The sequence below is a fragment of the Vicugna pacos genome, chromosome 6 (genome assembly GCF_048564905.1).
Source record: "Vicugna pacos chromosome 6, VicPac4, whole genome shotgun sequence".
Taxonomy (NCBI): domain Eukaryota; kingdom Metazoa; phylum Chordata; class Mammalia; order Artiodactyla; family Camelidae; genus Vicugna; species Vicugna pacos.
Window position 1 is genome coordinate 48,929,145 of NC_132992.1, and position 27,784 is coordinate 48,956,928.

At 39.1% G+C, this 27,784-nt stretch overlaps 2 long non-coding RNA genes across 3 annotated transcripts in view; one reads left to right on the plus strand and one right to left on the minus strand.

Annotated features, from left to right (window-relative positions):
- Positions 1-27,784, minus strand: part of LOC116280959 (uncharacterized) — a 135,148-nt gene that overhangs the window by 89,425 nt on the left and 17,939 nt on the right. The gene's annotated exons all lie outside the window — the stretch shown is intronic.
- Positions 1,103-5,211, plus strand: LOC140697122 (uncharacterized). Of its 2 annotated transcripts, none has more exons than XR_012073945.1 (2): positions 1,103-1,317; positions 5,057-5,211. It is a non-coding gene; the product is annotated as an uncharacterized lncRNA (long non-coding RNA). The 2 variants fall into 2 exon arrangements; XR_012073946.1 differs by lacking the exon at positions 1,103-1,317 and adding an exon at positions 4,475-4,584.

A 27,784-nucleotide genomic window follows, 5' to 3' on the forward strand; every position in this document is an offset into this window, starting at 1 on the left:
CATTCTTAAGATGCCTCCAAATTTCACCATGGAGGACTACCATCTGCCAATCAAGGGCCAGGTTAGACTTTTTAGAGGCCAAAATAAACACTTAAAGGATTAAATACTTCATATGGAATTTTTCAAAATGATTTTGAAAAACCACAATATACACTAAATTTAAAATTGCCTCTGTCTAATTGTTCGACTACAAACTTCAGGTTCAGAATTCTCTTTTTGGTAGTGGAGGCAGGTGGTTTTTGCTGATGCCCTAAGCACTTCCATTCTCTGTGCATTGTCTAATCCAGTCATGCACCTCAACAGTGGTCAGCTCTGCTCCCTTTCTCAGTTCTGCAGTAAAAGACTGCAGATTAGGGAAATGAGTCAAAAGCATTCTCTGTTTGTATAAATTTCCCATCTCACAAAATCAAGAAGGTTCTCAGATTAACAATAAAACTATTTGCCAAGTCTTTTTCTTCTAGTCTGAAGCACACAAAGCCCTAGCTGCAAGATCAAGTACCAATTCATGTATCACTCCTCTTGTTTCTACCCCTTGCGAAAGCATTCCTTTATTCACAAAGCAAATGAAGTGAAAGACTGAATCGAATGGATCTGGAATAACTTATCTCAATCTAGCTATAGAAAAGTATAAGCAATGATCATTCAAATATGTAAGTATGTATGTATGTTTGTAGACATTTTGACATTTTAAGGCTTGACTTTGAATTGAGAAAGATGCTACCAACAGAGAGCTTGTGTGTTTCAGGAAGCAGAGCCTTGGTCAACACTCAGAACGGAGTCCAAAGTGAGTTCAGCTGTCTGAAATAATCAATTGTCAGCAACTTGAGATGCATCTGTGTCATGCTCCGAGTTTAAGTGTAAGCAATTATAAATTTGTAAGTGTAGCTAACACCTAGAGAGGAGAGAGCTTTCAATACAACTATTTAAGCTTACTTGGCAACGAAGAAACCGGGAAGTGAAGCTTTATTTGTCATCTGAAAGACCACACACACACACACACACACAAAAGAGCATATATTTCTACTATTATGTTCTCACCAAAGAATTCAGAACCAATAGGTTCAGGAATTCAAGAGTCCATTAGGTAGAGGGAAGTATTAGATCTACGGGCACTGGCCTTCCTTTCATTTGAGGTGGGTGTTTGTTACATGTCCTATATAATATGGAGTGAATAAGACCCACTGTGGGCTCCAGGTCATCCAGAGAGGGTCCACAGCTGTCACCGTCATTGCCACCTTAGCTATGAGGCAGAACTGCCGATTTCTTCTATGTGGCCCTAAGAGGTCTTCAAGCCATATCTTCAAAAGGAACTGACAGGTAATTGCCTCGAATCCAATTCTCTTTCATCACCAAATGGATCTTGAAATATAATTTAGGTTTTTCATTTGAATCGAAAAAAACTGCTTCCAGAAATGCATTAGCACAATATAAATGCTGTTTAATTCATATATACTTGTATCAGTTCAGCCTTTCATACCTATTGTTATTATCAGACTGAGTCTATAAAGAGGACCAACTTGATATTTAGGTAAAATCCAGGGTTGCCAGCTGGTATAATGTGATGTGTATGCTAAATGGCTCAGTTTTTCAAAAGTACTCCTCTTGCCATGAAGGCTAGAAAGTTCTACTATTTAAAAATTGCTGAATTCAGGAGCCTCCTTGGAATACCCTTGGGGACAATTATAATTCCCAAGAATTAGTCATTAATATAAAGCCAGTCATTAATAAAAATAATTTCTCATGTACAATAAAAGTGTCTAAAATTTTCTATTTGATTACAGAATAATACTGTAACAGATTATATTATATTGGGTTACCTCATCAATAAAGTTTAAAAACTAAAAATGCAAAAAATTAACCAATCACTTATATTGAAGTATCAAAACCAGAGCTGTCAAATTCAATGGACTTTTCTCTGTTCTTATCTTATTCAGCCTTCCAGTATTATTTCCCCACATCAATCCCTCTCCTTTCCTAGTTTCCATGACTCCACTCCCTCCAGGTTTTCTCACTGGTCACTTCTCCTCTGTCTAGTTCCTGGCTCATCCTCTAAATTTTGAAATGCCCAAGGGGTTATCCCTGGGCACTCTTCTCTGTCTTCATTCTCTAAGTTACCTCATCACTTTTCACAGATTTATAGATTTTTTGTGTGTTAGTGATCCCCAAATTTACATCTCTAGCTCAAATCTTTTACTCTGAGCTGTAGACTCAGACAAAAACAGTCCATTTGAAACCTTTACTTGAAGGTCTTACAAACATCTCAAACTTAACACATTCAAAATAGGGGTCTTTCCATCTTATCTATCAGTTGAATAGGACAGCACCAGCATCCCATCTAGTTACTAAAGCCGGAAACCTGAGAGTCATCCTTGAATCCCTCCTTTTTTCTCATGCCCTTCAACCCATCTCCAAAAATATATCTTGACTCTACCCACATGTCTCTTGTTCCTCTTCATCAGGAGCAAACTAGGTGACCATTATCTCTTAGCTATATTACTGCCTCCTCCTTGTTCTCCTTTCAACCGTTGCTCCACTCCAATTCATGAGAAATGCAGAAGAAAAAGCAACCCTAACCCATATCTTAAAGCAGCCATTTCCCCTCTTAAATCCTTTCCATGGCTCCCTGTTTCACATGGAATAAACTTTCCCACAATGTCTTACAAAACCAACTCCCTTTTTATGTCTTCATTACTCTCTACCTTGCTCTGAAACTCCAGACTCTCCCCCTGTAGCTCATTGAGCCCTTTTCCACTTCAGGAACTTTGCATATGCTAGAGGTGTAAGTAGATTCCAGATATATTTTTGGAGATGTGAGGCAGGACCTGAGAAAAAGGAGAGATTCAAGGACAACTCCTGATTGGTCTTCCTTCTACTCTTCACATGACTCTCCACATGGCTAGCTCCTTCTCATCCTTTATGTATCAGCCAGCTCTAAACATCATTGAGCTCAATCCTTTTGATTCTCTGAATCTGCCCCTTGTCATTCCATATCCCTTCTGTCAGGATTGGTGGAACTTCCAGCATAGCAGCAATGACAGGCTGAGGAAAGGCTCTGCCAGGTGATACAGGACAGAGCCCCAGGTCACTATTGTAGCAGGTACAAACTGAAGAGTCATCAACAAGATAGTACCCTCAAAAATGAAACTTCTTATTATACAACTCTATATACTTTTTTGGCTCTGAACTCCCAATCTGTCCAAAATAGACCACCTAATTTATTCCATTCTGATAAACGCAGTCAAACTTTTTAAGTTGCTTTTAGTTTAAAACTTGTTCTTCCTCTTTCAGTGAAATTCAAGTACTATCCCAGTCACTATTCACAGCTCAAAGGTTTCTCTTTGAGCTTTCTTCCCTCTCTAAACTCTCAGATGAACCAACTCGTGGTTCATCCCAGCAGCAAGTCAGTAAAGACAGAGAGAGTCTGCTTCTAAGAGACAGGATGCTCAGTTGGTTCACAGTCCCTTTCCTTCTGGGCCCAGCTGCTGGCATCCCCACTGATCTGGCTTCTGGTACTGGTGGCACCCAGTTGCTGGCTCTATTTTACTGCAGGTTTGGATTGTTGAGCATCTGGCTGGGCAGTCTCTCCACAACCTCTCAGTGTCCAGAGAAAGGCTGTGATTCACTACCTCAGTTCCCAGTTAGTTGTCCACCCCCACAGCCTCTGTACTGGGTCTCCTCATCCTGCTGGAAAGCCTGGAGGTAGCAAGGCAGTCTACAGCCCAGATACTTCCTTAAGCCTGTGCTAAACCTTGAGGAAATCTATTAATATCAACTCCAACAAGCTCAGCTCTGCAGGATGAGGGCTATCTCTGCCTTCTCCTGCCAGGCTATGCACCCTGCTAATTTTCTGCTGTCCTCCCAGTTCCAGGGGTTGATTATGCCTATATATTCTGCCTTTCAGAGAGCATCAGACAAGAAGCTAGCACCAGTGCCTATATTAAATACTCCAAATTCCAAAAGAAAATTTGGGGGCACTCTAACTTCAGGGTAGGATGGGACAAGTAGAACATTCTCCTCTTCCCACAAGAGGTGGTAGGACAGCACAAAGCATCTAACATTAATGTCCCACTCTTCCCTACCACAGAAATCTCCATCTTCCATCCATTTGCCTTAGATATCCTCTTTTTTAACCATTTTTAACTGAAGTATAGTTGATTTACAATGCTGTGTTAATTTCAAGTGTATAGCAAAGTGATTCAGTTTTATATATATGTGTATATATATGTATATATAAAATGGAATATATATATATATAACTGAATACATACATTCTTTTATAGATTCTTTTCCATTATTAGTCACTACAAGATACTGAATACAGTTCCCCATGCCACACAGTAGGTCTTTGTTATTTATCTATTTTATACATAGTAGTGTGTACCTGTTAATCTCAAACTTCTAATTTATCCCTCCACCCACCCACTTCCACTTTCCCCTTTGGTAACCATAAGTTTATTTTCTATGTTAGATATCCTCTTTTGATGTGATCATTCATATTTTCTCACACCTGGCAAGGTCGATATATTGTTTAGACATTGCCTTTGTCCTCAGAGATCCTGAGTGGAAAATGACCCTGAAGAAAAGGTAAAACTCTGTATTTTAATGTCTGAAGTTCCTGTCATGGGTAAATACTTCATATATGACTTCCTTATCTTACCATTTTTCTCTTATCCTATAAGTAATAGTTGCTTCATATCCTTTGTCAAAGATAGAGACCACTATTTAAAATCTGAAACCAAAAGCACAAGGACAAATGTGATGCTTAGTTAAGTGATGAAGAGCTATGTTGGTCAGAGGGAGCAAACTTCTGATCCTATAGAGCACTGGGGGGAAGTGGTTATTGATTACAGAAGTAAGAGTAAGTTTTAAGTCTTAAAAACATGTTTGGTGTTGATTACAGGGGTAGGAATTTGATGTCAGCCTTGGAAGTACGTTCACTGAAGTGAAGCCACTACCGATTAGTGATCGTTGTCACCAATCAATTAGACAGGTTTCAAAGGACTCCTAACCCTAACCCTAACTAACCATGGCTATAAAATTGTCGGTCTTTTTCTAGGAACATGGAGATATTTCTTTACTCTCCATCCACCTTTGGTCCTCTCTCAGCCAGAGCTGCAGGACAGACCATCAAGACTGCCCAGATCTTTGCCATTGTGGTTGATTCCCTTGGAAGTTGACGTTTAATTTGAGAAGGCCTGATTTTCAGTTTGAGTGTTTCTCCGCATGATTTTACCTCTACTGGTTTTTATATCATCTGTTAGGAGATTAGTATGTAGAAGTTTTCAAGACTCTCGATAATAAACATGACATAACTGTGAAGAACACAGGAATAAACTAGAGTACTCTACAACCACAGCTTAAGACTTCCCAGACTGGACCAAGAAAACAAGTTTCAACACTCCTTAAAGTCTACTTAGATGGTCAGGTTGTTTTAAATTTTGCTTAGATATGGATCATTTCACCATTCCCACGCCTGGTTAATCCAGGTACAAAATAAAGTGTTAGTAATTCCCCACTCACTGGCCGAAAGAAAATGCAAGGCTGTGATTTCATCTCTAGCAATTTGGCCCAAGCAACTTAAATATTTATTTATTGTGCTATATTCTTTACAAAGTTGGGGACGAATTTTGAGACAATCTGGATTATTCAACTCCTGTGAATAAGATTATCATCACTGAAAAGACTCTTCAGGGAGTTATTACCCCTAATAGAAGTTTTATCCCTTGAGACATATTTAAGAAGATATAGTCTATTGGAGCATAGGGGACTCATTCAACAGGAATGATCTAACTAACAGCTTCATAGAACAATTAGCCAAGTACTCAGTTGGTATTAAAAAGTCTTATTTCCACACAGGTAGAAGAACCTAACAGCTGATAAGAGATGCATTCAACTTCATTATAACTGAAGGCTTACTCCCATTGAGTTTGTCATTACAGTCACTTTCATAGCCCAAGAATATATGTAGCCTCTTCTTCCAGCACAAGGACAGTTTCCTTTATTTATATATTGTCTAAAAAGGATGGTCATCATGGGTAGGGTTAAAGCAATACATCTTGATATCCTTCTTTAAACTGGCTTCACTAGCAATAGCTTGAGAGAGCTGAGTTATGGAGTTATGGTATTAATCATCCTTAGACTTGTGCATGTTACTACTGTAGTAAGAAAACTATGATAAAGTAAGTCAGAAATATATTATTTAAAACCAGTAAAGAAGAAAAATATGACAGAATTTGTTATGAGATGAATGTAGCAATAGAGATACAAAGGATCTTTTGTACCAGCCCCAATCTCTGGCAATGTGTGCCATACCCACTAAGAAAGGGGAAACAATTTGGAATGCTCAAGCCGATGAGTCTCCAAGGATGAGGCAGTATGACTGACATCTTGAAAACCAGTACCCTCTCTGAACTGTATCCTTAGGGGCCATGAAGTATATAAACCCCAAATGGTCACTCCTGCCTCAGAGGTGAGTGGAGGAAAGCACACTGAAAATATTCAGCCCTGTTGGTTGACTGGCTACAGCTCTCTTCAAAGACATTCGGGTTTAGGTTTCAGAAATAGCAGAAATTGTTATGAATGAATGGAAGGATCCACAGACAAAAGACTGAGTCTTGCCACAGGATTAGAGAAAATGGTGAGGTTACTGAATCAGGACGTGACATTTGGAGATTCATCAGTTAGAATCCCTTTTTCGGTTTCTGAAGCACAGCCAAAGATGTGCACAGGGCTGTCAGGGTGATGCTTTGCAATACTCTTCTAAGCTTTGTGGAGGTTATGTAAAGAGCTCTATTCCACAAGACTACATTCTTAGTTTACTTAGCAATGGATACCAAACTAAGCTGAAGCAAGGTGATTAAGCAGAAACACAACTACAACTTCTCATGCCTGACGAAAGTTCCAAACTGGGGAACAGAGTCCACTTCTCCATAATACCCAATATGAGATTAATTAGTCAAACTTTAAGGATGAAAGAGACATACACATTCACCTTAAGGAATGAAAAATAAGAAGGAAAGGTGTTAATAGGACAGGAGACCCTTTGTAATGGGAGACAATGTCCACGTGGGAACTCCACAATGTTTGTATGTGAAGAGCTAACGGGCACCCTCCTGGGACCTTAACCCAGGGCCGCAGCAGCATCCACATACTAGACCCCGCTAAGATTCAGGGCCAAGCTGGATCACACTGAGCCTGGGATGGTGCTGCCTTTTAAAAAGGGGGAGAAGGATCCAGGAGGAGACCTTTCTAGCGAATTTCAGGGTTGGCCCTAGACCCTTGAACAAGTTGCATCAAATAGAGACGCTACCTCTCACTCTCTGCCACACTCTGACCCATGTATGGCGTGGAATATATTGCTTTAGCCTGAACTGAAGGGCTTCACGTGGGATTCCAGGTGTGCTTGACCAGCAAACAGCACATCCGCCTCTTGCACAGCTCACTGCTCTGTTACCTGACACAGGAATGCTGCATGGCTTTTATAGACAAAAAGCTAATACCCATATCAAGCAAAACGAGGGCATGTTTTTACCCCTTATAGACTTGAGTCTTAACAAGGCTTCTTTCTTCTTGAGTATACTACAAGGTACGTTTTTTTTCATTCCACAAAACAACAACCAAAGGGAGAGAAATCAAGCAGTCAGTTTGCTTATAGAACTCAAATCATTTTTTTAAAAGCAAACAGTGAGCACCTACTTTTTGCCAAGCATTTTAGGAAGCTTTTTTTTTTTTAATAGCATCAATCGGAAAATCAGATGGTACTTTCAGCTAAAGCCCTCCAGGATTTTGTTGTTTTAGATTTGAAAGGACTAAAGATTGTTAAGAACAGATGGTCTCAAAAGGATATCTGAAAAAAGTGCTCCCAAGAATGAGAATGTGATTGCTCTTACCGCCTTTTGCCTAAAACATCACAGTAAATTCCAAATTCGTGTCCCTACTCCTACCCATTGTCTCCTCTCAGATCCACTTTTCCCATGTTGTCTGGGCCACCCTTCTAAAATATCAATCTTAGTATTTCACTTCCTCCTCTTTTCTTCCCTCAATAATCCTACATAAGTGCAAACTTGTTATCATGACTTTCCTAGCCTTTTATCGTTCAGTTCTGACTCCTCTTTCCAATCTCATTCCCTCCCTTGCAAAGGCTAGAATATCTCCCCAAGCTACAAACTAGAAGAAGTTAGGGAAATGCTATTAATTTTGTTGTAACTTCATATTCTGTGGCAGCTAGGACAATAATACAGTGGCTCCTTCCCAGAAACGGTTTTGTCAAAACCCCAAAGAAACCAACGGTTGGACTCTGATCCAAAATATAGCCTTTAGATTAAGAAGCATCCTCCTTACTATGAGCAGTGAGACTTTTTAGGAAAGCTACTTAGAATATTATTTGTGCCACAATGAAGGAGAGTCAGGTCAGAATTTTAATTAACATAAAATCTGTGGAGAATAAGCTACTATTAACCTACTACTCCTCTGGATTGTGATAATGTAATGGTTCAAAAATGGACCCTGGGGTTTTATGCTGCCACTGTTCTCTCTGAATGGTCCCCTTATTTGCTGGGATAGCCATACATAGATGTGCAAAGTAGACTGTCTGGCTTGGGCTCAGAAAAAGGAGATGAGAGGATGCTACCTTCCTTTCTGGTATGCCCACTGCCTGGTCCGGACCCCGCGTGCTGCTCAGCACCAGACCTTCTACACTGTGTGCCATGTATCTTAGTTCACCTTCTTTCTTTGTTTCCCTCCCTCCCTGCCAATGTGATACACATTCTCTCAATGCCTACTTCCAACTGGAGGTTGATTGGGTTGTTGATCCCAAGTGTTCCCCTGCGGTAGGACTACACATCCACACCCTCCCAAATAGGTAAAATATACTTTCCTGCCCCTCTGATACTGGCTTTGCTTTGACCGGTGAATATTATTGGACATGACATGAGCAAAGACCTTCATTGTACTTGCATAGCTTGGCTTGTACTTTTGTGCTCCTGCTTTGCCATGAAAAAAATAATACCCCCAGGAAGCAGCTAGTGCAAGAAGAACGAGAAAATCTGGGTAGATGTAAATGCATCTGATCCCAGACAAACTCAGCAGAGCCACAACCAACCCACAGCCCCAAGAGCAAAAACCGTAAGTGTCTGTCTTTGCAACACACTAAGTTTTTGAGATGGGTCGTTACTCAGAATTATTGTGGCAAGAACTGAATAATACCCAACCTAATAAACCAATTTTCATTAAGGCAATAATGATCAATATTACCTTCTAATAGCCAGGCTTTTATCTGTGAAATGGAAATAAGAAAAAGAACCTAATGCAAATGGTTATAGCAAGAAACAAATGAGATAACAATTGTAAAACCCCTAGGTAGGGGCTGGCCCACAGAAAAGCACAATGTAGTCATTTTGAGATTGTTTGATTAATTTGTTACTTTCCCAAGTTTATTTGTATTTTCAGATATTTTCCCCAAACAGGATGGCTGAATTTACAAGTTCAGCTTCTAGTTGAGGCCTCCTAGGTACCCTCTGCCCACTAATTAGCTGCAATGCCTGTTTGGGAAGGCCCAAAGTGTAGAAAAGTTTTGGGTGGGCTGAAAGGGGAGAGAGTAAACATAAGAGCATTTATCTGGAAAATTTAGGAGGCAGAATACACTTTGGAAACATTCAGGCCAGTCTCCACCGAGAAAAGTAGCTTGACCAAAATCCTATACTTAGGCCCTTTTTTAACCCTCCCCTGACTTACACAGTCAAGATAAGCTTTAATAAGCTCCTCCTAGCATTTGCCTCCAACCAAGCCTCTGATGGGACTCAGATCTTCAAAGCTGACCTTTGAAGGAAGCATTACTGTATCCTAGGAACACAGAGGGACTTGGTCAGAATTATCACTGATTCCCAAGTTCCTTTCTAAAGGAATCGATTTCTTTCACTAAATGCTGAGTAAATATGACTGTCAAAGCCAAAACGCTTCCCATAAAAATCTTGCCCTTTTCTCTTTCTAAATACTTTAAGTGATTTGAACAAAACCACTCTAGGCTCAGTTACACAGTAGTTTCACCTACAGTGTTTTAAAATAGGACAGCACTTTAACCCAGAGGAATGCATTTCCCACTGTGAACTTGGAAACACTGCAGCAAGTGAAGAGTGGGGAGATACTGGAGGCAGGAGGAAGATTTATAAGGCCCTGCAAATCACAGCAAATATTCAGCTACTTATTTCACTGACTGAGCCAGTCATGGTAACTGAATCAGGACAAAAGTACACAAGGATTTCAATTGGTTTCAGAACCTGAAAGAGCAGCTGTGCTTCTTTCTCTTAGAAAAAGTAAGAGGTCAAATGTGAGTAGTTTTCATCACCTCCTGGCCATCAAGTTTCTGAGTCCTGCCTACATGTATTCTATTCTGAAGGAATCTAATGTTTTTGCATAGGAAAATGAAAAGACATTTATTGGGACCTGTTATGTACTCTGCTAGGGGACTCCCAATGTTATAAAGTACAGACAGGGCCAGCTTCATGGGCATGTGACAAGTGCAATCACATAGAGCCTGGCTCTAAGCTCTGCTGCTGCCATCTTGAAATTCTGAATAATTTTAATTTTGAGCATGAGGTTTGTAAGTGAAGTTTAATGGGACAACAGAGGATGCAAATAAGCATGTTAGGTAGTTGGATAAGTCGGGGCACAGGGCAGATAGGTGGAGGAGAGGGAGGATGGTCCAGAAGATGGAATTATGTCCGCCTCCAGCATAAAGGGACTTTACTTCTCCTAAATGAGTGCCAGCAAAAAAAAAAAAAAGAAAAAAGAAAAAGAAAAAGAAAGAAAGAAATAAAAAGAAAAAACAGAATGGGTTAAGAACCAACAACCACGACTGACCCAACAGCCATGACTGACCCGACAGCCATGACTGACCCGACACAACTCAATGTTCATTGTATTCTAATGACATTGCAATTTAGGCTTCCCCTTTGGGTTTTTCCATATACACCATGGATGCGGACATGCGCAAAGGGATTAAATATGACTGAGCATTCCAGGGACAAGAGCTGTCAATCAGTCAAAAGACTATTTCTAAGTGAGGGTATAAAAGAAAAGGGAGACAAAGACCCTGATTCCTCCTTGAATCAGTGCACCTCCTGCTCTTGGAGGCATACTCTTCTTTTCCTAAATAAATCTTTTAAAATCTTTTTGCTACACAATGCTTTCTATCTCCCATCTGTAAATCTTATCTTTCAGGTAAGACAAGAATCGGTTGGGTTTTTTTTCCCATTTCCCTTTTGGGTAACAAGCAGAGTAAATACATGCATGTGTCAGCTGTAATTTGCCACTCCATTCACATGGAGCCTCCATGGCTTCCATAACATGTTTATTTCACCTTGAGTCTCACAAAAATTCAAAGCTTAGTGGCCCCACCAGAATTCTGTGCTCATATTCCACAACACATCATTACCTGTGTCAGCAGGGTCACTGACAGATCAGGGAGTCCTTGCTTTACCCTTTTAAATGGGGACTTGCTTGGAACACAAACAAAGAAAATGGTATTCAAAGAAACATGAATAACCAAGGAACCAAATCATATCTTTTTTTAATCATGCTATTTCCCAGTACCATTAATGCTAAATATGATAGTAAAAAAGGGAAAGATAAGGCAACCCACAGATGAGTTCACTTCAGACCTTTCTTCCTCATCAGTAAGCTAGACAGAGACAGTATTGGTATAATATCCACATATAAAGAAGTGAAATTAAAAGCTAGTTTTGTGCAGTTTTTTCCCCCACTGTTCTGGTAAGAATGAAATACATATAAATGTATGAGCTATGAAACACTTACGAATTAAATGGCCTTATATTTGCATTGAAAATTATATATTGTAAATATATATTGGCATTATGCAATATAAAGATGAATGGTAAAATTCATGCTAATAATTTAAAATTTAATTTTTTCATACTTACAATGATTACACCATTGTTTTATAAGTTATAAAATATTTATAAAGGAAAAAAGCTTTAGATAGTAGTACTTTATAGCACTTTTCATTCCTGCTTTTTGAACAAGGAGCCTGGTATTTTCCTTTTGCTATAGCTGGCCCTGAGGTGGTACTAATATCCTCCACTTATATGAGAAAACCGAGACTCAGTGAGTTTAAGTAGCTTTCCCAAAATCACTAAAGTAGCAACCGGCAGACACCAGATTTAAACATAAGTCTGACTCCAAAGATACAGCTCCTTCACCATTTCATACGGCATCTAAACTGCAGCTGGAGAAGCACCCAGGAGTAACTACAGGCTTGGGGCTGAATCTGTTGCTTCAACTTCTGCTCAGATAAACTTGTCTGGAGCAAAGGTTTTGGTTAAGACCCATCCCACATACCACAAAGTAGCTGTAAAGTTAAGGCTGTTTCAGGAAATTTCTAGCATTCTTTTCACTAATCTGTTATCTGAGTTCTCAGCTTAGCAGGTCTACAGACTTGAGATCATAGTTTCAAACAGAAGTTTATCATGTTTGGTCATTAAATAAGAACCTTCCATTTTTTTCTTTCAAACTCTCTTTTTTCTCAATCCTACACATTTCTAACTTCTATGTATTGAATCACATGAAATATTTTATTTAATTGTTATACTATGTCATAATGACCAACTAAATGGTCCAAGGAATCATGTTAATGTGACTGCAATACAAATTTTTCTAATGAATTTTGCCCAGTTCAACTTTTTGCCTGGTATTTCATAAGCATCCTGTTGTCCACAAAACTTTGGGCCTCTAACAATTCACCTCTGGCTTCGTAGATACTTTTTTTAGATTCACAGCAACCATTTCTAAAGCCCCTCTGTCATCTTTCCCAGCATCATTTACAAAGTCTGAGCCAATAGGCATATAAATACGCTTATATGCCTATACATTAATAGTTAAAGGATCATAATTCTTTGCTATCTGTAAGTGGTCAGTGAGAGTTATCTTTTTACCACACCTGAAGGGAGGAATGTGTTTCTAAAGCTAGAAAATACAAATTAGGATAAAGATCTTTCCTTTTATCTTCTTGAAATAGAAGTCACCATCCATACATTTGAGTTATTTTGTACACACATGCACACAGTCACACACACATTCACTTTTCCCCCTCGAATTGTGGATTTGCTGCTACAGCTGGAAATGTGAAATATTTGTGTCAAAAATTTTATCACAGCAACTCTTCCTTTGAGGTTTTCAGAGAATTGAATATAATTTATAGATATTTCCAGACATAGAACACAAATACTGCTGTCAAGAAAATTTCCTCTAAGAATAATGCAGCAAAGATGTTACTGTCAGAAAAACAATGACTTCTTCCATGATAATTTCTATAATACATTCTGGAAAGTGTAGGAATAACACCACATAAATATTCTTATTTGAACAACTTGAGAAGACATGCATAAACATAAACTGTATTTATAGGTTTAAACATTGTACTACATGAAGTCCTGAAAAATATTCTTTTTGATTTTTCTAAATCCATGGAGTCTCACTGCTGGCCAAAGAATAAAATGAAAAGTGGAGAATGCAAAGACACACAACTAGAGACTTTTCAAAACAAACCTAAATGTAGTCTATCATCATAAAATGGTTTTAAATAAAAGAGAAATTATAATTTTCCTTATGCCAAAAACTGCTCATCTGGTCTCCACAGCTCAAGAGCCAGAAAAAAAATTCCCAAAGGGGAAAAAAAAAAGACTACTATATAAAAAGAAACTAAAATTAAATGGTATTCTTATTTAGAAGATGGAGACTGAGAAATTGTATTATTCTAATTTTAAGAAGCATAAACTACATAAATGTAGTATAATAAAAACAGCATTTGAGATACAGTGATGTTAATATGCAATAGCCAGCCTCCCAAACTTGCCCCAGTAATCACTGCCTCCTGGTTCTTCTCATCCTCATGCTCTCAGGTAGTGTCCTCCCATATTGGATTGGGAAATTTGAAACCAAATGGAGTCACTCACGTCAAGGGGTTTTAAAATGGAGCTGGGAAACCGTTAAGGAGGTGGACCTTACAAATGTCCTCACCTGATGGAACCATGAACTTTTGAACTAGGCCAAACCACAAATATTTCAAGGACTCTGCAAGAACACCTGCAACTTCCCACAGTGACAAACTTTTACCTCCTTCTAGTGATAGCTTTAACCAAGACTAGCTTCTGCCTCCAACTCCAATTAAAATCCTCCATAATGCAAACTTTCCTTCTTTGCCTTTAAAAGTCCATGAATTTTACTTCCTAGTGGACAATGTTTGAGTTACTACCTAAATCTGTGTGCCCTGTGTTGCAATTCTTTGACTCCAAATAAAAATTTTTCACTTGTTTATTTACTCCAAGGTTTATTTAGGTTGACAGAACCATGGCTAGCTTGTGTAACAAATGCTACAGAAATAAAAGACAGTAAGGCCTACCTCTGTTAGCCAGGACCAATCTGCCAGCCACATGAGCAATCCACTTTGGATTCAAATCCTCTAGCCCCCATCAAGTCTTTATATGACTGCAGCTCTGGCTAACATCTTGATTATTGTTGACCTCATGAGAGGTCCCAGCAAGAATCATCCAACTAAGCTGCTTCTGAATTTCTGACCCACAGAGACTGTAACATAATAAATGTTTATTGTTTAAAGGGACAGAGTTTTGGAGTAATCTGTCATGCAGCAATAAATAACTAATACACTGGCTTTCTCAACCTGATAGGTAGATCCCCTATTGTTATCAAGCTGTTGCCCAGAATCATATCCCTGCCCCTCCCTCAAATGGAAACTAACTGCTCTTATCTCAAGAAGGAAGATGCGAAAAGAAACACAAGAACTGGTTAGAACCAGTGAGGCCCAAGATGGCAGAAGACCTGACTTCCAATAGACTTTGAGCCTCATTATACATTCACTGTAATACATTATCATGCTAAGTGACAAACCCACCAGCACCATGACAGTTGACAACTGCCATGGCATCAACCAGAAGAGCCCATACAAGGACTGAAAAGGACTGTTGCCTCCATTCCAGGTCCAAACCACATCCCTATTCTCAGATAAGTCATGAATATTGCTCCCTCTCTTGACTCAGTTCCCTCCCTTTGACCTCAATTCTCCTATATATATGGTGTCTCAGCCTAAGTCAGGTTGAGAAGTTGATTTGTAAACTAAGTTCCCAGTTCTACACTCTTTGGCCATTGAATAAAGCTTGTGCTGTTCCAGTCTCAGCCTCAATTTCCTTAGTGGCTGTGCAAATCCAAGTGGGAAAAAGAATCTCTCCAGCCAAGACTCTTGGCCAGGGCAAGGACCCTGGCATGGGCCAGGTGTCCAGTTCAGTAACAAATTCTACCTACCTACACAAGATGTCTGCATCTTGGTGAGATCAGAAGACTCATCCTTTGCTTTACAAGTTAATAAACTCAAGTTCATCTGGTTACCCAAAAATGATAAGCCCCTAGATACCAAACTCACAACAGCATTATTCTTAACCCAAAAATGTCAACTTAATAACTGATACTGAGAAGTGGACTGGCCATTGCTCAGAATGTTAGGTATATACAAAAGGACAAATGAAAATCCAAGGGTTGTTTCATGAGGCTAGAGTTAGAAAAGGGATCATTGGATATTCTTACAGAATAGGTCCACGAACTATGGGAGCTGAATTTTAAAATCCTTTCCTCTTTCTAGAATATTTCTTTCAAAAGAACTAGCCACTAGAAAGCATAATAGGCCCCAGGGGTCTTTAAAGTAATCAATAAAAGAACTATAACAGTTATTAAGGAACTCTAAAAACACTGGAGTATATCCCGAAGTTTTCAGGGAGAGCATTTATCTCTCCCATAAAACATCTCTTTATTTTACAATAGAAACACCCTACTGGTTGGCTCCAGCCCAGCAGGCTTCTGTGTTGAAGGTACCACTGGAGCCCATCTTCAAACAAAGCCCTCAAGTGTCCTCTCCCTCTGAATGTTTCTCCCCATACAGATATAAAAGCAGACTTGCGTAGACCCAACCAGGAAAGTTTCTTTGTATTTGCTTTTCATTTTCCTCCTTCTCCTCCTTTCCCAATCAAATTCTTAATTCAGCTCCTTTTTCCTCCAGAGAGCCAATTCATTTAATGTCTGATCATCTATTTAATGTATTATCTTTCCCAGGGGATTTGCATTTTACCTGGTAAAATGCCTGTCTAGACATATTTCAGGCTTCAGGGCCTCTGATAAGGTCACAGTTTTTTAAATTTCAGTATGGATAAGAATCATTAAGAGCTTATTTATAATGCTATTCCCTAGTCTCACTCCTATGGATTTTTAATCCATAAATTTAAGACAGAGCCCAGAAACCAGCACTTATAACAAACAACCTCCTTCACCCACTGTGATTGTTACATAAGCAATCTGAAGACCACTCTTTGAGGAGGTGTTGCAAAGGAAGATATTATAGGACTAAGGAAGTCTAGATTATCAGAAACCACTGGCAACTATAGCTCTGTCTATCTTTCTTCAATCAGTATCAGCACCTCCTTGTAATTTTAGTTATTTCATTTCCTAACCAGTTACAATTATCCTGCTGCTCGCCCTGCAAATCCAGACCTGTAAGTTTCCACTTTCTCAACAGGCATACAAATTGCACCTTGATCCAGATGAACTTCATGTTTAAGTCAGCCTCTTTTCTCAAGCTCTGAGAGTTGTTCTAGTGACACAATTGATCTATATGCTGTGATTCCTGGCTGGAGGCTCTTTCCTATTCTGTCCTTTCAGCAGTCCCCTGCCCTCTGGGACTTCCAAGCTCAACAATCTGTCAATCTCTGATGATCACAGACCCCATTCTGCTGATCCAGAGCCTTAACGCTGACCCTCCTGAATTCCTGTTTTTCCAGGAGTGGTTAATGAACCACTCACATCTTTTAAAATCTGGGTACTTGGGGATGGAATCCAGAAACACACATTTAATAAGTTCGCCAGGTGTACTCGGTGTATCACAGGTATTAAGCAGTTTCTCAAAATTGCCTAAAGATAAAAAGCATCAGGACACTGAAAAATTGTTTGCTAGACCTCACCATCTGGTAATTATGATTAGGGAGGGGGTGAGCTTTATTCTTAACAAGTGTTCCAGGCTAACTCTAATAATTAGACGATATGAGAAACCCTGGCCTAAAGTAACAATGTAAGATTGTAAAGTCAGGATATCTTTACAAGTGTTCAGTTATATTAAGCTGAACATTATAGCTAGGAGCATGAAGCTAGCTGGTATTAGAAAGGTAATCCTCAGAAGATAACAAATAGCTTCACAAGAAGACTTGCACTTGTATTTTGTCTCTTACACACAAATATATTAAGCGGTAATGAAGGGATTTTTAAGTAATACTTGAGTCCTTAATGAGTCGAGTCATTTTGCAAGAGTGAGATTTTTCAGTTCTTTTTTAAAAGAGGAATTAGTTTCAGGGAGTTCCCCCCATGAACACATCAAAAATACATCTACATCAGCAATCCTCACTGAAAACACACTGGAGTCTGGCAGAAAGACTTTTATATAAACAAGGCTGCAAGAAAGATCCGCTTGGAGTCAGACAGGAAGGGAAGAGAAATGATAAGTTCAGGACCTGCACCCCTGGGAGGAGAGAGAGAAGAGGAGGGGGGTTGCACAGGCTTAGAGAACCCCCCTGGAGAGTGAATGAGCCACATACTGTGCACCCCAACCCCGGGATCCAACACCAGGAAGACAAGTCCCCTTAGCTGGTTTGAAAACCAGTGAGATTGGCAGCAGAGCTGTAAGAAACCTAGACTCTGCTCATAAAGAGCATGCACTCACTTGATTACTCCCTAAATAAGGCAGAGGAGCAGACTGAAACTGCCCAGGAGTCTCACCCAGTTTCCTGTGACATGGCCCAGTCTGAGCCAAGTGTACACCTGTTAACATATAATATTGTACACAAACTATACCTTAATAAAAAATAAATGAAATTTTAAAATGAAGATTAAATAATTTTAAAATAAAAGATTGACTCATTTTATTATATATAAATTAAACATCACCAAAATTGATTTGAAAATAAACTGCTAAAAAGTCATAAATCTATACATGTGTTAAAATTCATAAAACTGCACACCAACAAATTCAATTTTACTGTATGATAATTTTAAGAATATAATTAACCAAAAAAAGCATAGTAGCAGAAATGGTACTTGGTTGGAATTAGAAAGGTTTAAAGAGGGAGTTCAAGAAATCATCCAGAAAGTAGAGCAAATAATACAGAGAGATGGAAAATAAGAGGAGAAAGATTAATAAACTCAGAAAACCAATATAGGAGGTACAACAATAGGGATTTGAGAAAAAGAGAACAGAGAAAACAGAAAGGAATAAAGAAAAAAAAAGCATGTCAGGAAAAATCCCAGAACTAATTGAATCTCCAGATTGAACAAGCTTACCAAGTGTTCAGCATAGATGAAAACTTACCTACGTTTCACTTTGTAGCTTCAGAATAAGAAGAGACTACACATTGTTGAAAGAAAACAAAATACTTATTATTGGTCACATACAAAAGATTAGGAATTTAAATGGTTTCAGAATTTTCTGCTACATCACTGGAAACTAGAATGAAGAAATAAACGAAAATTGATTTTAAAGGAAAATTATTTACAACTTGGAATGCTATACTTTCCAAAATATCAATTAAATGTGAGGATAGAATGAAGGTAATTTCAAATGAAAACATGAAAACTTGTAAGAATTGATCTTCTTTGTACATATTCTTGAATGTTGTGTTTCATCGAAGCAGAGAAGTAAATGACCCCAAAAATTGGAACGCAGGGATTACAACAAGCGGGAACTCTGACACAGCAGTAACGAAACAAGAATTCTCAGGATGTGGAGAAAAGGATGCCTAGGTGATAGCTGTGCCCAGCGTGAGGAGGGAAACCATTCTGGACCAGAGCAGCAGAAGTCAAGAAACAGACAAAGTACCTTTGTGCTGACCTCACAAAATTATTAGAAGCTGTGCTAATCAAAATGAGGCAGTACACCAAACAAGAGGAGGATTTAGAACCAGGGAAAGGAAATCAAACTTGGGAACAGTAAAAGCCAGTTCAGGGATAACAACCAAAGAAGTCAGGATGATGGCTAAGGAGCAAGACTAGTAATCAGCTCGGGAGCTTAAGTGTGTGTATGTGCATGTGAGTGTGTGTATATGATATGTTAGCTGATGAGACTGACCTGCTAAAAAAGTTTTTTAAAGTTTTAAAAAGAGTTTTGGAAGATGTGGGAAGAATTTAAAACAAGTAGTTAACAACAACAACAACAATAACCAATTGTTCTATCACAGGATCCCTATTAAGAGCTAGCACATCCCCTGTGTAGAAGACAATGTAGAGGTCTCTTTCCCACAATATGACAGGTGCCCCATCAGGAGCTGCACTTGCTTTCTCTTCTATATACCATTCCCCAATTTGGGGAAATGCTGGGCCTGGTAAGAAAGGTCTTGCTGGTGAGCTTACACTTTGAATGTGTAAAGTCCTACCAAGCCTCTGTTATAGATTTAACCAACCTAAGTCATTAACCATACAATGAGAGAAAAAAATTTATCAATTATGTATCTGATAAGGAATTAATATCCAAAATATATAAAGAATGCCTACAACTCAACAAAAACAAATAAGATTAAAAAGTGGGCAAGACACTTGAACAGACATTTCCCCAAAGAAGATATACAAATAGCCAATAAGCACATAAAAAGAAATTCAACAGCACTAATCTTTAGGGAAATGCAAATCAAAACCACAATGAGATACCACCTCACACTCATTAGGATGGCTATTATGAAAAAATAGAAAATGACAAATGTTGGCAAGGATGCGGAAAAATTGGAAACTTTGTGCAATGTTAATGTAATGTAAAATGGTCCAGCTGCTACAGAAGACAATATGGTAGTTACTCAAAAAATTAAAAATAGAACTACCATATGACCCAGCAGTTGCCCTCTGGGTATATACTCAAAATAACTGAAAGCAAAAACTCAAAAAGATAGCTGTATACACATATTCACAGCAGCATTATTCACAATAACCAAAAGGTGGAAGCAATCCAAGTGTCCAACAACAGACGAGAGGGGAGGAAAGTTCTACAAGGAGGAAAAGCTGGCAAGGGAGCCAGCAATTCCTCCTCATTGAGAGGGAACACTGACCGTCTGCTGGTAGCGAAGGACTTGTACTGAGAATATGAATTCCCACTTCTTATTCCCCTCCAAGGCCAGGGTAATGCATTTTCAAAGAGGCTGTCTAGTGTTAAGGGTCCAGGCTGAAGTCAGAGAAAGAAGCAATGTTAACTGGCTCCTAAGGAAATCAGAATCACCGACAGAGACAAAGGGTCACAGGCACATGTCAGGAGGTTTCAATGGCATGAGAGGAAAGAGTTGGGAAATTGACTAGCATCTTCTTGAATTTGCCTCTATAATAAAATTTTCCATAACAGCAAAACGTGAAAAGCCCAGGGTAAGTAATGATCTCTGCTAATTGAGAAATAACAAATGCTACCTATGGATCATGAATACTTAGACTTGTGGTGCTAATTTGAAGTGCTTTACAGCACTCAATTCCTACACTAGGTGTCCTAATAATGTGTCAATCTATGACCAGGAATTCTTAATATTCTAGACCACCTTTATTGTTATTATCATTAAAATGCTAAGTTTAATGGATAACTAAGACTTCGCAGCACCCTAAAACCTATTCCAGCACCCTGTAGCTGACTTGATGTTTTACAAATTTCACTTTGATGCCAGATATAATTAGTGATTAAATATTTCAAGATCAGGTCAAAGGGGAAACAATGAAAGGAGAAGCAGCTATCATTGCAAATGAAGGTCATCTTTATGAGAAGCAGGAACAGCAATTTGCATGTCTAGCAGAAAAATCTGTTTAATGGTACTATTCTGCCATCTAGAGGCACAGAAACATGCTGATGCCTTGCAGCACGGTTAAAATTGATATAACTGGAAGTATAAAGTAAATGCAGGTACAATTAAAGTGAAACAGAAAACATGTGAAATTCTAGAGTAGCAATCTTTTCAAAGAACTCCTGCTTCAACAGGAAATAGAAATGGCTTCTAAATCAAAGATAAAGGTAAAGTTGCTGCAAAATAAAGGGCATGCATTTTCCCAGAAATCTGAACTGTAAACGTGGGTGAATTAACTGTACGTGGGTGAATTAACTGTATAACTTGCAGCAGTGTTAAGACGGAGATATAAATGGGTAAAAAGAAACTAGGGTGGGGGGGTGCCAATAAAAGAAATGGTTTGCTGGAAAAGCAAGCACCATTAATGACTTGAATAAAAAAAAGGATAGTCCAGAATTTTGCAAAGGCAATGAAGGTCACGCAGTTTCCAATAACGAGTAGCTAGATTGGTCAAATTATGAATCATTTTCATTTTAAAACACTATTTGTAAAACTTATCTTTAACAGAACTCCATTTAACATAAAACAATGTTATAAAGTATAACCAGGCCTCCTGATCAGCCCAAAAAATGAATGCATGTTTTCAATTGAAGTACAGTTAATTTAAAATGTTGTGTTAGTTTCAGGTGTACAACAAAGTGGTTCAGTTTTATATATATTTTTTTTTCAGATTCTTTTCCATTATAGATTAATACAAGATATTGAATATAGTTCCCTGTGCTATACAGTGGGTCCTTGTTGTTTATGTATTTTATATATAGTCATGTGAAAGAATGTATTTATTTATTTGTTTTTGAAAGAATGTATTTAAATATTGATATTTATGCCAAAGGTCAAAAACCCCTGACCCTCCTTCTGACCAGAGTTCTGAGCTTTGGGTTCCACTCAATTGTAATAGCTCCGTATCAGAACTGAGAGGATGTTTAGGGACACAGAAGGTAAGTGTCACCTGGATGTCATTCAAGGTCTCCATAACAGAAATGAGACGAGGGCTAGGGACACGGAAGGTAACTGTCACCTGGACGTCATTTGAGGTCTCTCTGATCTTTGAAATGTATAAGAATTGCTTCAAACTACTATCCCAGGTCTTAAGAAAGTCTACTGCCTCCAGGATTTCTGAGGATTCCTGGGGGCTCATAATCTCAAAATATCTTGCCCTCGATTTCCTGTCAAATTCTCTAACTCATTCAAATCTCACCTCTCCAATCATTTCCTGATTTGGAACCAGCTCTTTCCTTAATTTCTTCAGAACACCACTAGCACCAGGGAGAGTCACACTTAATCGAAGGTCTGGAGGACAGAAAGTCTAAAATGAAGAAAAATTGTGATACTCCCTTGGAACAGAAGAAGGTGCTGTTAGTTAGTTGTAGATTTAAATAACTTTTTTCCTTCTAATTAATAAAAGTCAATTAACTCAACTTCCTTCTTGACCCAAGAGCATACTAGCAACCACCCTCTCCCATGTCTTCCAATTCCTTCATACAGTACATTGGGAAACTATTATCTTACACATATACAGTGCCATATTTTTCTAAGTGCTACTGTAGCCCAACAAAGTGATTATAAAAAGTTAATCAGAAACTCTCAAACTATTAGGAGGCCTGGGAAGGTGAGGGGGCTGTTGACCATGCAACATCATATGTATCAAGGAGTCATTGTTTTCTGGACATTTTATACCATCATACACTCTGCACAATCTTGATGTTTCTCTATTTCTGCTTATTTAACCTTGCGGGCACCACCACACTACAGAGCAGAGAGGGAGAGGATATGACACTTAAAGCACAGGCAACAAAACCTGAAATAAATAATTGAGACTACATCAAACTAAAGAGTTTCTGCACAGCAAAAGAAACAATCAATAAAATAAAAAGGCAGTCTACAGAATAGGAGGAAATATTTGCAAACCATATATCTGATAAGGAGTTAATATCCAAAATATATAAGGAACTCATACAACTGAACAGCAAAAAAAAGCAAATAATCCAATTTTTAAATGGGCAAAGGAGGACCTGAATAGATATTTTTCCAAAACAGACATGTAAATGGCCAACAGGCATATGAAAAGGTAGTCAACATCATTAATCATCAGAGAAATGCAAATCAAAACCACACACCTATTAGAATGGCTATTATCAAAAAGTCAAGAAGATAACAAATGTTAGCAAGGATGTGGAGAAAAGAGACTCCTTATACGCTGCTCATGGGAATGTAAATTGATACAGCCATTATAGAAAATGGTATGGAGGCTTCTCAAAAAATTAAAAATAGAATGAATAGAATGTTATTCAGCCTTAAAAAAAAAGAAAGAAATCCCGCCATATATGACATGGATGAACCTGGAGGACATTATGCTATGAGAAATGGCACAGAAAAGGAATATTGTGTGATCTCACCTATGTGTGGAATCTGAAAAAGTCTCATAGAAACAGAGAGTAAAATGGTGGTTATCAGCGACTGGGGGCGGGTGAGGAAAATGGGCAGCTGTTGGTCAAACAGCACCAACTTTCAGTTATAAGATGAATAAGTTGTAAGACCTAATGGACAGCATGGTGACTGTTACTAATAAATATTGTGTGCTTGAAATTTGCTAAGAGAATAGACCTTAAGTGTTCTCATTGCACACACACAAATGGTAACTATGTGAGGTAATAGATATGTTAACTACCTTGACTGTGGTAATCATCTCACAATGTATATATATATCAAAACATCACGTTGTACACCTTGAACATGTACAATTTTTGTCAACTATTACTCAATAAAGCCAGGGGAAAAATATGATCTGTGAGGCTAGATCAGCTCCCTTCCCCAGGCAAAAATTAAAGCAGCCTTCAAAACTTTTCTGGTCATTTAAAATAATACCAACAGTTCTCCCCTATAGTAGATGTCTTTGAAGCCAAAGTCATATTCCCTCACCCACCTCGATTTCAGCAGCAACTTTAGGGGACAGTTCTGAGTGAGCTTAGACTCACCCAGAAGCAAGTAGACTAAAAGAATGATAGGACATCCTATTAAAGGTCAACTGAGACACCAATTCAGGGATGATGTTTTGCAAGATAGGGGCACTGTCCTCCAGGATGCAGTACTTGCAATTCAATCCATGACTGATAGAGAGATCTAGAGCTGAATACACGGGTACAGAACCAAAGGGTGGATGTGGTACTGGCCCACCCCTCCATCATTCCCAGTGACTCCGCGTGAAGAATGTGTTCTTCCCTTGCCACCATCTAGGGCTCTCTGATTAGAAGTCCTTGGTTCTCAGGGGATTTTATTTCCACCAGGAGGCATGGCAAGGACTGCTCTGAACCTGAAACTACAATTAATAACCTGATCACTTTGGGATCCTTATGTCAGTGGCCCAGTGGACGATGAAAGAAGTTACTATGTTGCAGGGGCCATGGAATCCGATTAGCATGAGAACCAGGAGTGCTGCTACGTAATGGAGGCATGGAGAGGTGTATTGGTACCCAGGATATCCACTTGTATCTTCTGATGCTTTTAGGTCCAGTGATAAAGGCAAACAAGTAAGTGCAGCAACCAATACCTGATGAAAGCAAGACAACCAAACCTCTTTCTTGCATTGCTACCATACAAACCTTTCCTCACCCTTCCCAATTCTTGAGTGAAGCCACACCAAAATACCTTTGAGAGGGCAGAGCTGAGTCTCACCTCAGGGTCACGGCATGGCGCAAGAAGACACACGTGAGATGGCAAAATAACCCATAAATTGAACTAAGCAAAAAGTTTTGAGGAATATCAAGAACCACAAGAATTTGTATCATCCTGGGAAGAACTTTGGACTCCCACAGGATATAAAATAGAGAGGTGAGACAATATTATCTAGATATCCAAGAATCAAGACTAACACCCCGATTGGCATTTGGATCACATATTAGAAGTTCTTAGCTTAGTGTGGTGTATATTAAACATTAGCTAATAACATTATAGTCTAAAATTGGAGCACAAGTAGGAACGTACATTTGTGGCCATAAGAGAAGGCGAAAGAGCCAAGACCTGGAGAGTGACCTGCCCAGCAGTTTCTGGAAATAACCAGGCTAAAAGGAGGAACTTAGTAAAAGTCAAGAGATTATCCAAGACAGACAGCAGCCTCAGGAAAAATTCTAGAATCAGTTATTACCAAGATGAAATTGTAGGATCTTGAGGTGAAATTGTAAGATCTCAAAAAGAGACAAAATTCAGCAACTTAAAATTCACGCTTGAAAGTTCAGATAAGCAGTGAGTAAGTAGTCTGTCTCCAAAATACTAGTCCTAAGTTTTCAAAGATATGGGAGTGAGATTACCATTCTATTTTAAAGGGATTCAGTAATGCCTGACTCTTACCACTCACAACCCTGCCATTTACGGTTCTCATCTGAGGGACCAATACACAAAGGACCCATAGCCAAATGAGATATAAAATACCAAGTTATTAATGGATGGGCAAGAAAATGATACTTCCTATTCCTGGATTTTTCAGTTATACTGAAAAAAAAAAAGTGTCTTCGACACATGGTGTGAGGACAAAGAGATATCCACCTGCAAAAGAATGAAATGGACCCCTAGCTTATACTATACACAAAAATTTACTCTAACAGATCAAAGACCTAAATGTAAGAGCTGAAAGGGAAGAGAGTCCGACTTCACTTCTGATGCGTCACTGCTGACAGCTTTTAAGCCTCATCCCTCTCTTCTCTCTGTCCACATCTGGGCAAGCTGATAAGAACGCCTGCGTGCTCTCTCCTTTGATGCCATCAAGATATTCAAACACAAGCCGCTGCTTGTATGCAGGAAGCCTCACACTGGCCCCATCCCCTGACCTCAGTAAAAATCCCTAACCAGTCTCCTTTCCTTGCTCTCTTAAGCCATCTTCAGACAAGCTTAAGAAGCCTACCTTGTCCTCACAAACAAACAAACAGAAAACTGCATTATGTAAGTGATAATACTCTGTTGTTTTCATACTCTGTTGATGTGTGTGTGGCATCATAGGTCTTGACATCCAAACCAAATTTGGAGTGCCATCTAGCTGTATATGTGGAAGAGTCACAAAAGCTGGCACTGTGAGGGGGATCATTTAGGCATTCACCACCACCCTGGTGGTAGGGGGAGGGGTGTCTTTCTTCTCTTGCCCTTGGCCTACTAACGAGGTACAAACAACTGCATTGGGTGTGTAGAATGTCTCCACTGCTTGCCGGCAAGTTTACACTTTGAATTACACTGTGCTGTGCTGCATGTGTAAAGTCCTACCAAGCCTCTGTTATAGATTTAGCCAAGCTAAGTGAGAAGTTTGGATATTTGGCATTTACAGAAAGGAGCACAGCACCGGAGCCCTCCATAAAGTGGCCCTGGGTTGGGTGTCTTAGGCCAGTTCTATCCCTGTGTCTTAGAATGAAGCTGTGACTGATGCTAAGCTCTGGGGAAAGACTTTTACCCTGTGACCAATTGGTGGTGTCTCAACAAGGCTGTGTGCCCAGTATATAAAGTGCTCAGGGGAAAGACTACACCCCCATGCAAGACACGGTGGTAGCACATGAAAGAAGAGTCATTAAGCAGTCGGAGAGGGAAGAAGGGAGGGCAGGAGGGAGAGAGGGAGGGAGAAAGAGAGGGAGAGAACAGAGAGAGAGAGAGAAAAAAAACAGACATTACGGGATGTGCTGAGGTCCTCATTCCTATAAGCCAATGTCTCCCCAGGACCTCTAAATACCTCTGTTGCTGTGCTGCATGTGCCTGTGTCATAACTAGGATGCTAATCTTCAGGGTTAGATGAAAAAAACACCCATAGTACCCTTGTGGCACAGCAAAGGGGCTCATTCAAACACGACTTAAGACTGGGGTCCTTAAATCTTGTAAAACCACCACTGCCAAAGGGGAAGCCCCTAACCCTGATTTAAAGCACTCTGGAAAAAGAAAATCATAAATAAGAGCAGTTTTGAGACCTCTCCCCTGCCCTTGAAGTATATCCAGTAACAAAACACACACACACACACACACACACACACAAATACACACACACACATCCCAAAAACAAAAGAAAGAAGCCTGGATACAGGGAGAGGAAACAAACAAAAACGTGAAATAAAGATCTACAATTTGACCAAAATGAAAATCCAAAATTTACTGAAAGAATGTATGCAACAAAAGATAAAAGACATTGGTTGGCTTTTGTGCTTATATAACATAGGTTCTGAATTAACTTAGTATCTGATAAAATGCACCAATTGGCAAACTTGCACGGACCTAATCAATATTAGGGACCCCAATGCATTTTAGCAAGGTACTCTCTATACTCCCAGGGGAGTTACCAAATATAAAATAGGGGACAAACAGGTATGCTTCATCTTAACTACTAGAACTATTGTCTTGCCTGAATTTCCCACTGCCTTAGCATTGCCCTAAAATATAATGTAATGGGCATGAATCCTCTGAGCCAATGAGTAATAAGTTAAAATTAAATTAAGTCATTGGCTCTTGACAAAATAGGATACCATGGACCTTCTCCTCTTGTTGAAATAGTTAATATGCCCTAATGTAAATTAAAATACTCAGCGATCAAAATCCATTATATAGGAGCTATTTAGAGAAGGGAGTGATTATCCTCACTGCTTCTCCATTTAGCAGCCCAATTTTGCCTGCATTCAGACTTGGAAAGAATGAATGGTGCCTCATGGTGGATTACCACAAACTTAAATGCTGTGGTGGTTCTACCCATCAAATCTCCTATACACAATATTAGTGAAATTACTGAATCTATCTAATCGACAACTAACAAATATTTTGCTATTATAAATTTAGCTAATATGTTCTGTTCAATGACTATGTCAACAGCCTCTCAGATGCAATGTGCCTTCACCTCCAAAGGG